Consider the following 14,818-nt stretch of genomic DNA (forward strand, 5'->3'; position numbering starts at 1 on the left):
AGCGAAATTGGATGTGACAAGCTTGACCCGAGGAATGGGGGTTGAAGATACTGCAATTGTGAGTAAAATACTGGATGTGACGGGGGAACTGGATTTGTTAAAAACTGTGATTGTGACTAACATAGTGACTGACATTGTGAGTAATAAGATGGCGGCCATGAAGATGGAGGACGTTGGCGCCAAAAAGGACTGTGATGACACCCTTCGTGGGTGTTACGGCGTAGAAATGGCGCCAGAAGATTGCTGTCAACATCGGGTCCGCCCGAAACAACCCCACCCAGGAACGGGAATGGCACAGCGGAAAGCTTTGGTTGCAGCTACCTGAAGCCAGTACAAGACGTAATGACGGTGACGATGCATTACTGCTGCGAGCTCCACTGCCGAGGTATCGGGCGGATGGAATGAGGGTGGCTGAAGGAGATTGAAAAGGCCCAACCTGTGCATTCATGGAATGAATTGACGGTGAAGAAAGAAATACCTGTAAAGAAGGATCCTCGGCGGCTGCCTGGACCTGACCCTCCACGCCACCAGAGTGCGGAACATCGTTTTCCCATGCCAGAGCCAGTGACAATGCCGGTTTGTCATCAGTCAAGGGAGTGTGCTGTGCCGAAGTCCCGTTAGGGCGAGGTGCAACTTCCGTGACGTCGGGAACCCAAGCGTATGGCGGAACCTTTTTCTCCAGGGCCAGTTTCGCCACCACGGGAACCGGAAGTCGCAGCCTCCACCTCCGAGGAGCATCAATCGGAAGAACATGCCATGCCGGGTTTGCACCAGCGGGAGATCGGGTGCACAGCTGCACCCACAGAGGAGTCTGACTCCAATGGGGCGAACACGGCTGCATTCCCAGATGACTTGGCAGCCAGCGTACAGCGGATGTTGATAGAAGTCAGGGCTAGCCTCGGTGGGATGGGAGCAGACAGAGCCACGCGACCTAAGGTGTCAGCAAGGTCGGTAAGTGAGCCATCACCCCTGTCAGAAAGCAGGCCCTTACCCACCTTGTCAGAGTATACCGACCCTAGGCCCAGGTCACCTGTGGTTCCAGCAGCATGTGAGTCCCAAACCTCTAAGGGGAACTCAGGCCCCAGATCATGCCCCGGTCCCTCCGCTTGGATAGCGGATATAATTGCACAAAAGAAGGCAAGAGAAAGAGAAATGTGGGCTTGCTTACACCAATATGGGGAGGGTGCTATGGCCGGGCGCCGCTCCCATGGACAGTTAGTGTTCACTAATGTAGATCGCAGATTCGGCTTTATTTGAGAGGCTGACACGGATGCGAAATTGTACATAAACGCTGCCTCGGTTAAACATGGCAGGCCTCTACAGGAAGGGGACTTGGTCTCTTACATAAGAGAGGACTGTCCCAGGGGCTACTATGCCTTTGCTGTGACACTGTGCCAAAAGGATGGCAGTTCTATTACGGATGCAGGCCTTCAGTCTGAACAGTTGGTCCCAAGTGGGACATAAGCCTCCGGCTCTAACTCTGCCAGTGCTAAGCAGCACCAAGACTTTGTGGCTGCAGAGTCCTCTTCGGGTCGTACGCGGGCATGGGATTACCAGGAGAAGGAGACACGGTAAGCGTGTCACTGTAAAGTTGTTTGTTTATTTGGGAAAAATTGGGTGCCTGTTGCACCGTGCTGAATAGGGACTGTTCTGCATTCCCGCAGCACAGGGATCCCTACTGCGCTCTGGAGTTAAAGAGCATTGTGGCTGTTGCGGCCAAAACGTTGAGAAACGTTGAGACGAAGCATTGTTTTTTTGTTTGTTGTTTTGTTGCACCTGCTGTGCCCCCTCTGCTGAATAGCAGGACTCGGTTTTAAAGGAACCGTGGATCCACGAACTTGTGGACCGGGCGGTTGTTTACTGAACACGGAATCATGCTAACTGCAAAGGAAGGGGGACAACCTCCCTCTTAAAGGACCTCTATCCATGTAATTAACTTAATGTGTGGACTGATGGTGTCTACGGAAGGACTGTTTCCACGCACCTGTTTGTAAATATTGCTGGTGCTCTCCTAAAAGGAAGGGGGATCACCCTGAAAGACGGTATGCCCCGCAAGGAGGGTCATCTGTTTGTATTCATGTGTTTTAATGAACACTGCCTGCGGACTGTCGGGACAAGCACTTGTTTTGGTAAATAGTAAATAAGAAAGAAGAGGACATTACTACGCATGGACCTGGCTCAAACTGAGCTATTGTACATAAGTGTACTCCCTGTGAGGAGTATTTAATGTAAATAATAAAGTTTTATTTTAGGCATTGTCAGGTGTGACAATGATTTAAGAAAGGGGGAATGTAAAGTGTTGGAGAATTAACCCCTTTAAGCCTTCTTATTGTATGTAAATATTTTATATATTTATATGGTTGTTGTTGTATTACCCATGTATTATTTGTTGTCTTAATGCTGTTACTTGTGTATGATAGGGATAGTGCAGTCTGGGTTGTGGTCACTAGGTGGGGGCAGAGAGGTCACTACTGTAGAGTTAGTAATATAAGAGTTAACAATAGGAGGGGTTAGTTGGGTAATAGTCGGGAAGGTCTTCCTGTATCTAGTGAGTCAGGGACCTGACCCCGAGGCCCTCGGGTGGGCTATATGTCCGAGCTGCCTAACCACCCTGTAACGTGTAAGGGTATTAACAGCCATCCATGGGGGGAACTTAGAGAAGAACCAGATACACCATAACCAGCAGTAAAGAGGAAAAGAAGAAAGTAGAGGAAGATGGAAGGTCACCGTAAACGTGTACGGGCAGGTCACTCCAGTATGTGATGGATAGCCTTGTGGGCAGGGTCCCTGTTGTCTGAGGCGAAGCGAAACATCCAACACCGCAGAGACACCATCACGTGTTTCTCAACGCAGTGATCCAGAACACTGCCCCCAAATATGCAAATGCAAGTAGAGGAGCTGCGGAGACACCATCACGTGTTTCTCAACGCAAGCAGTGAATAGCCAGGCCTTTCCCCGGGAAGGAACAACCAAGGGAAGGGCAGCATCCAATAAAGGAAACCATCATGTGATGGTGTCTCCGCGGTGTTGGATGTTTTGGTCTCCACGAGGTCAATCATCCGTGCCTTTATAGACTTTCTACTAGGCACTGCTCCTGATAGCCAGTTTCCTACTCACTGATGAGGGGCAAAAACCCCAAAACAGCTGTCTGTGGATGGATACCATGCTTGGCATAGGTGGTTTCCTTTATTGGATGTTTTCCTTTATTGGATGCTGCCCTTCCCTTGGTTGTTCCTTCCCGGAGAAAGGCCTGGCTATTCACTGCTTGCGTTGAGAAACACGTGATGGTGTCTCCGCAGCTCCTCTACTTGCATTTGCATTTTGCTCCTGATAGCCAGTTTCCTACTCCACACTGATGAGGGGCAAAAACCCCAAAACAGCTGTCTGTGGATGGATACCATGCTTGGCATAGTTGGTTTCCTTTATTGGATGTTTTCCTTTATTGGATGCTGCCCTTCCCTTGGTTGTTCCTTCCCGGTGAAAGGCCTGGATATTCACTGCTTGCATTGAGAAACACGTGATGGTGTCTCCGCAGCTCCTCTACTTGCATTTGCATATTTGGGGGCAGTGTTCTGGATCACTGCGTCGAGAAACACGTGATGGTGTCTCCGCGGTGTTGGATGTTTTGGTCTCCACGAGGTCAATCATCCGTGCCTTTATAGACTTTCTACTAGGCACTGCTCCTGATAGCCAGTTTCCTACTCCACACTGATGAGGGGCAAAAACCCCGAAACAGCTGTCTGTGGATGGATACCATGCTTGGCATAGGTGGTTTCCTTTATTGGATGCTGCCCTTCCCCTGGTTGTTCCTTCCCGGGGAAAGGCCTGGCTATTCACTGCTTGCATTGAGAAACACGTGATGGTGTCTCCGCAGCTCCTCTACTTGTCTGAGGCGAAGCGGACGGGAGAATGCTCTACCGTGGTGACGTTCCAGTGGGAGGACACTGAGGGGTCGTCTGAGACACCTTATCCCACGGAAGCACTTAGTGACGCAAGGAACAGTGAATGGAAAGATGAAGTAATGTGCCATCTTTACTGTGTTGGAAATGCTGGATACTACGTGGATGTGCTGTGTCCTGAAGTAAATAAATATGTTCCATGTATATAAACACTGGACTGTGTTTCTATTCTTTGGGATCCAGGACCAGCTTCAAGTCAGCGCAGCAAAGGAGACGTTGACAGCACCGTGAGTACCGATTGTAACATGCAAAAGAAAGGTACTGATTTCCTGTAGAGGGAGGCCAGGGTGTAAAATGCCCTACAACCTCAGCCACGACTACCACCCTGGCAGACCTTTAGATAGGTACGCAGGACGCAAGCGCAGCTGTGCAGATATGAAGGGAAAAAGTACACAGCCCTACGCAGGGCTGCCAAATGCAATTGTGAACCCAGCCTAATATAATCTCTTACCAACTTTAACCCCTTCACAACATATGACATATATTTACGTTATACAGGGGCTTCTCACAAAATTAGAATATCATTTTCGCTGTAAGCCATAATCATCAACATTAACAGAAATAAACACTGGGAATAGATCACTCTGTTTGTAATGACTCTATATAATATATGAGTTTCACTTTTTGTATTGAAGAACTGAATTAAATTAACTTTTTGATGATATTCTAATTTTGTGAGAAGCACCTGTATGTCGTGTCCCTGACTTTGATGTGGGCTCCGGCGCTGAGCGTACATCTCTCCCTGCACATGATAGCTGACATGACGATCCTAGCTTCATGTCTCCTAAGTGGGCTATTAAATAAAGTAAAAAGTGATAAAGAAAGTTTAAAAACCCCACAAAAGTTAAAATTACCCCCTTTTACACCATTGAAAATAAAACAACAAAAATAAACAAATATGGTATTGCTCTGTTCTGAAAATGTCTGATCTATCAAAATATAAAATAAATTAATCAGATCACTAAACAGCGTCATAAGAGAAAATCAAAAAACAACAGAATTACGTTTTTTTGGACGTCGCAACATTGCAATAAAATGCAATAAAAGGTGATCAAAACATCATATCTACCAAAAAGTATATCAATAAAAACATAATCTCAGGCCGCAAAAAATGAACCCACACACAGCCCCAGATTTTGAAAAATGGAAAAGCCATGGGTCTCATAAAATGGTGACAAAAGTAAAAACTTTTTTCATACAAGTTGTGGAATTATTTTTCACCACTTTAATAAAAAGTAAAGTATACATGTTTGGTGTTGTGAATTGGGTTTCTGGGCTCCCCCGGTGGTCACTGGTGGTACTGAACTTGTGTGCTTCATCTCCTCTGTTCACCTGTTTCCATCAGGATGTGGGAGTTTTCTATTTAACCTTGCTCCTCAGTCATTTCTATGCCGGCCAACAATGTTACCAGAAGCCTTTCTGTTGCATGTTCCTGCTCCTAGACTACTATCAGCTAAGTTGGACTTGTAGTCCTAAGTTTGTTTTGCATTTTTGTTCCAGTTCTCTGTGTTTGAATATTTCTGAGGCTGGAAGCTCTTGTGAGCTGAAATTGCCACTCTAGTGTCATGAGTTGATATTAGAGTCTTAAAGTAATTTCAGGATGGTGTTTTGAAAAGGGTTTTCAGCTGACTGTGAAGTTCCCTTTTCTGTCTTCCTACTATCTAGTAAGCGGACCTCAATTTGCTAAACCTATCTTCATACTTCGTATGTCTATTTCCTCTAAAATCACCGACAATATATGTGGGGGCTACTGTCTGCCTTTTGGGGAAAATTTCTCTAGAGGTAAGCCAGGTCTGTATTTTCCTTTGCTAGGGTCAGGCAGTCCTCCGGCTGGCGCTGGGCGTCTAGGGATAAAACGTAGGCACGCTACCCGGCCACTGTTAGTTGTGCGGTAGGTTTAGCTCACAGTCAGCTCGAGTTCCCATCTTCCAAGAGCTAGTCCTTTTGTATGCTTTACTACGGTCTCTTGCCATTGAGAACCATGATAGTTTGGCCGGCCAAGGGTTAAAATAATTGGCAGAAGAAAGGAGAGAAAAGAAGTCTGCAGAGAATTTTTTTTTTTTTTTTTTTTTTCCTGAGTTTGCTCATTAGTTATTCACTTGCATCTCTGCTTACTGCAGCCTTCGTCTCTCTCTCCTTCTAATCCTTGAATGGTTCTGATTTCACCTGATAAAAATGGATCAGCAGAGTTTAGCTACAGGTTTGAATAATCTCGCTATGAAGGTTCAAAGTTTACAGGATTTTGTAATTCATACTCCTATATCTGAACCTAGAATTCCTTTACCTGAATTTTTCTCCGGGGATAGATCTCGCTTCCAGAATTTCAAACATAATTGTAAATTATTTTTGTCTCTGAGATCTCGCTCCGCTGGAGATCCTGCACAGCAGGTCAGGATTGTAATTTCCTTGCTCCGGGGCGACCCTCAGGATTGGGCATTTGCTTTGGCACCAGGGGATCCTGCGTTGCTCAATGTGGATGCGTTTTTCCTGGCATTGGGGTTGCTTTATGAGGAACCTCATTTAGAGATTCAGGCTGAAAAAGCCTTGATGGCCCTGTCTCAGGGGCAAGATGAGGCTGAAATATACTGCCAAAAATTTCGTAAGTGGTCTGTGCTTACTCAGTGGAATGAGTGCGCCCTGACAGCGAATTTCAGAGAGGGTCTCTCTGATGCCATTAAAGATGTTATGGTGGGGTTCCCTGTGCCTACAGGTCTGAATGAGTCCATGACAATGGCCATTCAGATTGATCGGCGTTTGCGGGAGCGCAAACCTGTGCACCATTTGGCGGTGTCTACTGAGAAGGCGCCAGAGATTATGCAATGTGATAGAATTCTGTCCAGAAGCGAACGACAGAATTTTAGGCGAAAAAGTGGGTTTAATTTAGAGCCTCTGGAAGTTCCTATACCTCTGAAGGGTATTGACTCCACGCCATTGGCTAGTAATAAACCACAATACTGGACACAAGTAACTATGCGTATTAATCCGGATCACCAGGAGATTATTCGCTTCCTTGTGTTGTATAATCTACATGATGTGTTGGTGCTTGGATTGCCATGGCTGCAATCTCATAACCCAGTCCTCGACTGGAAAGCAATGTCTGTGTTAAGCTGGGGATGTCAGGGGACTCATGGGGACGTACCTTTGGTTTCCATTTCGTCATCTATTCCCTCTGAGATTCCGGAATTTTTATCTGATTATCGTGACGTTTTTGAGGAGCCTAAACTTGGTTCACTACCTCCGCACAGAGATTGCGATTGTACTATAGATCTGATTCCGGGCAGTAAGTTTCCAAAGGGTCGTTTATTTAATCTATCTGTGCCTGAACATGCTGCTATGCGGGAATATATTAAGGAGTCCTTGGAAAAGGGACATATTCGTCCTTCGTCATCTCCCTTAGGAGACGGTTTTTTCTTTGTATCTAAAAAAGATGGCTCTTTGAGGCCGTGTATTGATTATCGGCTTTTGAATAAAATCACGGTTAAATATCAGTATCCTTTGACACTGCTTACTGATTTGTTTGCTCGAATAAAGGGGGCCAAGTGGTTCTCTAAGATTGATCTTCGTGGGGCGTATAATTTAGTGCGAATTAAGCAGGGGGATGAGTGGAAAACCGCATTTAATACGCCTGAGGGCCATTTTGAGTATTTAGTAATGCCTTTTGGTCTTTCAAATGCCCCTTCAGTCTTTCAGTCTTTTATGCATGACATTTTCCGTGAATATTTGGATAAATTTATGATTGTGTATCTGGATGATATTTTGATTTTTTTCGGATGACTGGGACTCTCATGTCCAACAGGTCAGGAGGGTTTTTCAGGTTTTGCGCTCTAATTCCTTGTGTGTAAAGGGTTCTAAGTGTGTTTTTGGGGTTCAAAAGATTTCGTTTTTGGGGTACATTTTTTCCCCCTCTTCCATTGAGATGGACCCTGTCAAGGTTCAGGCTATTTGTGATTGGACGCAACCCTCTTCTCTTAAGAGCCTTCAGAAGTTTTTGGGCTTTGCTAATTTTTATCGTCGATTTATAACTGGTTTTTCTGATGTTGCTAAGCCGTTGACTGATTTGACTAAGAAGGGTGCTGATGTTGCTGATTGGTCCCCTGCTGCTGTGGAGGCCTTTCGGGAGCTTAAGCGCCGCTTTTCTTCCGCCCCTGTATTGCGTCAGCCTGATGTTACTCTTCCTTTTCAGGTTGAGGTTGACGCTTCAGAAATCGGAGCTGGGGCGGTTTTGTCGCAGAAAAGTTCCGACTGCTCCGTGATGAGACCTTGCGCGTTCTTTTCTCGTAAATTTTCGCCCGCTGAGCGAAATTATGATATTGGTAATCGGGAGCTCTTGGCTATGAAGTGGGCTTTTGAGGAGTGGCGTCATTGGCTTGAGGGGGCTAGACATCAGGTGGTGGTATTGACCGACCACAAGAATTTGATTTATCTTGAGTCTGCCAGGCGCCTGAATCCTAGACAGGCGCGCTGGTCGTTATTTTTCTCTCGGTTTAATTTTGTGGTTTCTTACCTACCGGGTTCTAAAAATGTGAAGGCGGATGCCCTTTCTAGGAGTTTTGAGCCTGATTCCCCTGGTAATTCTGAACCTACAGGTATCCTTAAGGATGGGGTGATATTATCTGCTGTTTCCCCAGACTTGCGACGGGTCTTGCAGGAGTTTCAGGCGGATAGACCTGATCGTTGCCCGCCTGGTAGACTGTTTGTTCCAGATGATTGGACCAGTAGAGTCATCTCGGAGGTCCATTCTTCTGCGTTAGCTGGTCATCCTGGAATCTTTGGTACCAGGGATTTGGTGGCTAGGTCCTTCTGGTGGCCTTCCCTGTCGCGAGATGTGCGAGGTTTTGTGCAGTCTTGTGATGTTTGTGCTCGGGCCAAGCCTTGTTGTTCTCGGGCTAGTGGATTGTTGTTATCTTTGCCCATTCCGAAGAGGCCTTGGACTCACATCTCCATGGATTTTATTTCTGATCTTCCTGTTTCTCAGAAGATGTCTGTCATCTGGGTGGTGTGTGACCGTTTCTCTAAGATGGTCCATTTGGTCCCCTTGCCTAAATTGCCTTCCTCATCCGAGCTGGTTCCTCTGTTTTTTCAAAATGTGGTTCGCTTGCATGGTATTCCGGAGAATATCGTTTCTGACAGGGGAATTCAATTCGTGTCTAGATTTTGGCGAGCATTCTGTGCTAGGATGGGCATTGATTTGTCTTTTTCGTCTGCTTTCCATCCTCAGACTAATGGCCAGACCGAGCGAACTAATCAGACCTTGGAGACTTATTTGAGGTGTTTTGTGTCTGCGGATCAGGATGATTGGGTTGCCTTTTTGCCCTTGGCGGAGTTTGCCCTCAATAATCGGGCTAGTTCTGCCACCTTGGTTTCTCCTTTCTTCTGTAATTCGGGGTTTCATCCTCGTTTCTCTTCCGGTCAGGTGGAGTCTTCGGATTGTCCTGGAGTGGATGCTGTGGTGGAGAGGTTGCATCAGATTTGGGGGCATGTGGTGGACAATTTGAAGTTGTCCCAGGAGAAGACTCAGCAGTTTGCCAACCGCCGTCGTCGTGTTGGTCCTCGTCTTTGTGTTGGGGACTTGGTGTGGTTGTCTTCTCGTTTTGTCCCTATGAAGGTTTCTTCTCCTAAGTTTAAGCCTCGGTTCATCGGCCAGTACAAGATATTGGAGATTCTTAACCCTGTGTCCTTTCGTTTGGACCTCCCTGCATCTTTTTCTATTCATAATGTCTTCCATCGGTCATTGTTGCGCAGGTATGAGGTACCGGTTGTGCCTTCCGTTGAGCCTCCTGCTCCGGTGTTGGTTGAGGGTGAGTTGGAGTACGTTGTCGAGAAGATCTTGGACTCCCGTGTTTCCAGACGGAGACTTCAGTATCTGGTCAAGTGGAAGGGCTACGGTCAGGAGGATAATTCTTGGGTGACAGCCTCTGATGTTCATGCCTCCGATTTGGTCCGTGCCTTTCATAGGGCTCATCCTGATCGCCCTGGTGGTTCTGGTGAGGGTTCGGTGCCCCCTCCTTGAGGGGGGGGTACTGTTGTGAATTGGGTTTCTGGGCTCCCCCGGTGGTCACTGGTGGTACTGAACTTGTGTGCTTCATCTCCTCTGTTCACCTGTTTCCATCAGGATGTGGGAGTTTTCTATTTAACCTTGCTCCTCAGTCATTTCTATGCCGGCCAACAATGTTACCAGAAGCCTTTCTGTTGCATGTTCCTGCTCCTAGACTACTATCAGCTAAGTTGGACTTGTAGTCCTAAGTTTGTTTTGCATTTTTGTTCCAGTTCTCTGTGTTTGAATATTTCTGAGGCTGGAAGCTCTTGTGAGCTGAAATTGCCACTCTAGTGTCATGAGTTGATATTAGAGTCTTAAAGTAATTTCAGGATGGTGTTTTGAAAAGGGTTTTCAGCTGACTGTGAAGTTCCCTTTTCTGTCTTCCTACTATCTAGTAAGCGGACCTCAATTTGCTAAACCTATCTTCATACTTCGTATGTCTATTTCCTCTAAAATCACCGACAATATATGTGGGGGCTACTGTCTGCCTTTTGGGGAAAATTTCTCTAGAGGTAAGCCAGGTCTGTATTTTCCTCTGCTAGGGTCAGGCAGTCCTCCGGCTGGCGCTGGGCGTCTAGGGATAAAACGTAGGCACGCTACCCGGCCACTGTTAGTTGTGCGGTAGGTTTAGCTCACAGTCAGCTCGAGTTCCCATCTTCCAAGAGCTAGTCCTTTTGTATGCTTTACTACGGTCTCTTGCCATTGAGAACCATGACAGTTTGGTATCCTCTGTGACAAATTTACTGGCAATGTGCTGGAAGGGCAATACATTTCACTGAGGTTATTAGCTTCAGTGATTTGAAACCCAGAAGTTTCCTCAAGCACACTTTGTGTTAAGAGGGGTTAAACGGCCATTTTAAGGGATTGTTTATTTGGGAGGTTGTCCACCTTATCTGCACCCCAGGGTGTGGTCTGGGGGTTAAGTAGTCAGCCTCCAGAGGCATTCAGTGTTCAGTAGGGCTGGAGAGAGGAGCTCAAGCGTTTTGTGTCCTGAGAAGGAAAAACTGAACCAGTGAGTGGTTACTATCCTGACCGGGCGGATCCCCGCAGATGCAGATAATGTACATTATTTTGCTCTCTCTTACCTGTTTCTGCCTGAAGGGTTGTGTTTTTTTTAGTTCACGTTGGTTTATGCCACGTTTAATAAACCAACGGAAGATTTAAAGAGATAATGTACCTGTGTCTACCTCCATGTGCAGCATAGTGAGCCCATCTACCACACCGCATACTCATAATGACCTGGGGAATCTTATTGCCAGGTCAGTTTTACTATGTAGTGAACATGGTAAATAAAAGACAAGAAAAATAATTATGGGGAAGCGCTTTTTTTTTTGTAATTTCACCGCACTTAAAAATTGTTTCCCGTGTTCCAGTACACTATATGGTAAAATCAATGGTGCCAATCAAAAGTATAACTCATCCTGCAAAAAAAGTCCGCTTACTGCTATATTGACGGGAATATGCAAAAATGATGGTTCTTAGAAAAAGGGGAGGAAAAAACTAAAACCCAAAAAAGGAAAATGGCCATTGGTTGCCTTAATGCAGCAGCCAGGGTTGTCTATCTAGCTAATCGTTACTCAAACGCGTCCGCTCTTCGCCAGCCATTACACTGGCTGCCCATTCATTACAGGATACAATTCAAAGTACTTGTTCTCCCCCACAAAGCTCTTCACAGTGCGGCACCCCCTTACATCTCCTCCCTCATTTCTGTCTATCGGCCTAACCGACTTCTGCACTCTGCAAATGACTTTCGACTAACCTCTGCACTAATCCGTGCCTCCCACTCCCGACTCCAAGACTTCTCCCGTGCTGCGCCAATCCTCTAGAATGCTCTACCCCAAGAAATTAGGACCATCCACAATTTGCATAGTTTTAGGCACTCCCTCAAAACACATTTGTTCAGAGAGGCCTATCACGTTCCTTAATCAAACTCATTTTATGTTTGTGTGTAGCCCATCCACTATCTCCATCTATCCCCGACCCCCTGAAGATGGCTGGACCATCATTGTAAATACATCATTGTAAATACACACCTGTACTTTGTATCTCCCCACCTCATTGTAAGCTCTCACGAGCAGGGTCGTCTTGTGTTGCCTTAATTATTGCATTGTTAACATTGTTACTTATGACTGTTGTGTTTGAAGCTGTTAAACTGTAAAGTGCTGCGGAATATGTTGGCGCTATATAAATAAAGATTATTATTATTATAAGGGGTTAAGAGATGCCTCGTTCGGAGGAAGTTGATAGCGAGACACCCCATACCCATGCCACTTTTTCAGTCCACACTCTTCCATGCATTTTCTGCATCTCTTACAAGCTCCTTGAATGTGCACTTGGATGCTGGGGTATCAGAAGCATCCCAGCAGATAGTGGAATACTGCTAATAGGAGCAGACCATTCCATTCAGCCTGTGTGTATGAGGTGTATAAGTGAATGTGTGTATGAGTCTCAGTGCAACAAGTGTGATGAATCACTAAATCATACCTGCTGCATGGAGCCTAAGTTCACTGCCAGAGCAGAGCAGCAGATTGGGCTAATGGGATTAGGCGACTAGCTGTTGTTTTTTATTTTATCAGCATTTGTAGGGGGAGACTGTGGGGGCATTATACTGTATTTACAGGGCTAAAGGGCCTAATTATGTGGGGAAGTATCATACTATGTGGTGGGGATGAGCAAGATAGCATACTGTATGAAGGGTACTGTCAGGACCATAATACTGAATGGTGGCTGGGGGGCTATAATACTGTGTCGAGGGATGTGGTGGCCATCATACTATCATACTATGTTTGGGGACATCATACTGTGTGGTGTGGACGGTGGGGGCATAATACTTTGTTGGAGATTGTGGATGCATCATACTGTGTGAGAAGCAGTAGGGGCTTTCATGCCGTATGGTGGTCTGTGGCATCATACTGTGTGATGGGCTGAAAGGGGCAACAAACTGTGTTAGAGGGAAGCAAAACCAAAGAAATGGGTCAGAGCACCTGTTGGTAAGTGAAATATGTAGGTGCACAATGACAATGTGGCAATTAACAGACAAAATCTAGGATGAAACTAATGGGCAAATACTCTGCAGTAAGTAAATAGCGTAGGGTATTTGGTTGACACTTTTTTGATCAATAATGCGTAGAAGTCATCTCATGCCAACAAGATGTACCCAATCAAGATGGTCCTACTTCTAGTATTTCACCTGGCCCTGATATTGAAAAACATCCCCACAGCATGATGCTGAGACCATCAAGTTTCAATGTGAGGATGCTGTTCTTGGGGTGATGAGCTGTGTTGGTTTGGCACCAGACATAGTGTTTACCTTGGTGGCCAAAAAGCTCAATTTTGGTGTCATCCAACAACAGCACCTAGCTCAATACATTTGGGGAGTCTCCCACATGTCTCTTGGCAAACTCAAAAGGAGCCTTACAGTTTTTGTGTGCAAGTAAGGGCCTTTTTCTTCCCACTCTTACATAAGGGTCACTTCTATGGAGTGTACGGTTTATAGTGGTCTCGCGTGGACAGATACTCCAGTCTCTGCTTGGGAACTCTGCAGCTTCTTCAGGGTTACCTTCAGTCTCTGTGCTGCCTCTCTGATTTATGCCCTCTTTGCCCTAGCTTAGAATTTCGGTGGGCTTGGCAGGTTTGTTGTGGTACAATGTTCTTTCCATTTGATGATAATGGATTTGATGGTGCTCTGGGATCATCAGAGATTGGGATTTTTTTTTATAACCAACCTTAACTTGTATTTCTCATAAACTTTGTCCGTGACTTGTTTGGAGATCTCCTCGGTGTTCATGGTGCTGTTTGGTTAGTGGTGCCTCTTACTTAAAATATTTAAACAGGTTGCAATGTTACAAATTAGGTAAAAAGCCAATGAGGGTGAATACTTTACCTATTGTACCTCTCCCTGTATTTAAAACTTGTGAAGGATGAAACAAGTGAGCAACCTCCACATCTGATGCAGTAATGTGATATTCAGGATATCTCAATCCTCTTCATCCATGTCTTCATATAATCAAAGAAAAAACAAATATACATTTTCCTTTGTTTATATTCAATGTATTATCAAATTCTTCATTTCCATTTAATCAATGAATAAAGCCCATCAAGTTACATAAGCAACATTTTCACCATTCTGCGAAGAACAGGAATCCTCACCAGATTTTAATTCCTATTTTAAATCCAAGAGGACATGCTGACATGTGGACATGTTGGAGGTGAAGGGAAAGGTGAGTGTTCCAGACACGTGGAAAGTTTTGGGGTGTCCCCCTTTTGTAAGCTTTCTGGGAGATTTTCTAACTCCTCCGGGGAAAACAGAAGTCTGCCAATTTTCTGGGATCCTTCCAAACATTCCAGAGTTAACAAATTAAAGCTGCTCTCTAAACCCTATAATATGTAGACATTGAATATATGAACTTGGACCGGCATTACTGCAGCGCATGGGTCTTCTGATAACATATCAGTTACCGAAATTAAATTAACTCACATAATTCATGTTCAGTACATTCAATTAATTTTTTTAAATAGCAACCCTTCATTAAAGCTAAAAGATCAACTCCAGGAAAGAAAGTACGTGAAGAAAAAGTAAAGAACGGCAGGCCTCGTGTTATTACAGATTTATTTATAGCCGAGTACAAAGAACAATTCAGATCATAAATGCAGAAATAATGAAGACAAAACTTTAGGTACAAGAAGCAGCAATGAATAATAAACTGCTGCAATAACTTTATCCACCTGGGTTTATTCAATAAATACGCTGCAGATTCTGCCATTGACGCTTGTAAGAAACAGACTGAAGTGAATTACAGTATACAACTCTTTATCCAGCTCT

Source organism: Ranitomeya variabilis, chromosome 3 (assembly GCF_051348905.1).
Source record: "Ranitomeya variabilis isolate aRanVar5 chromosome 3, aRanVar5.hap1, whole genome shotgun sequence".
In the NCBI taxonomy this organism is placed as follows: domain Eukaryota; kingdom Metazoa; phylum Chordata; class Amphibia; order Anura; family Dendrobatidae; genus Ranitomeya; species Ranitomeya variabilis.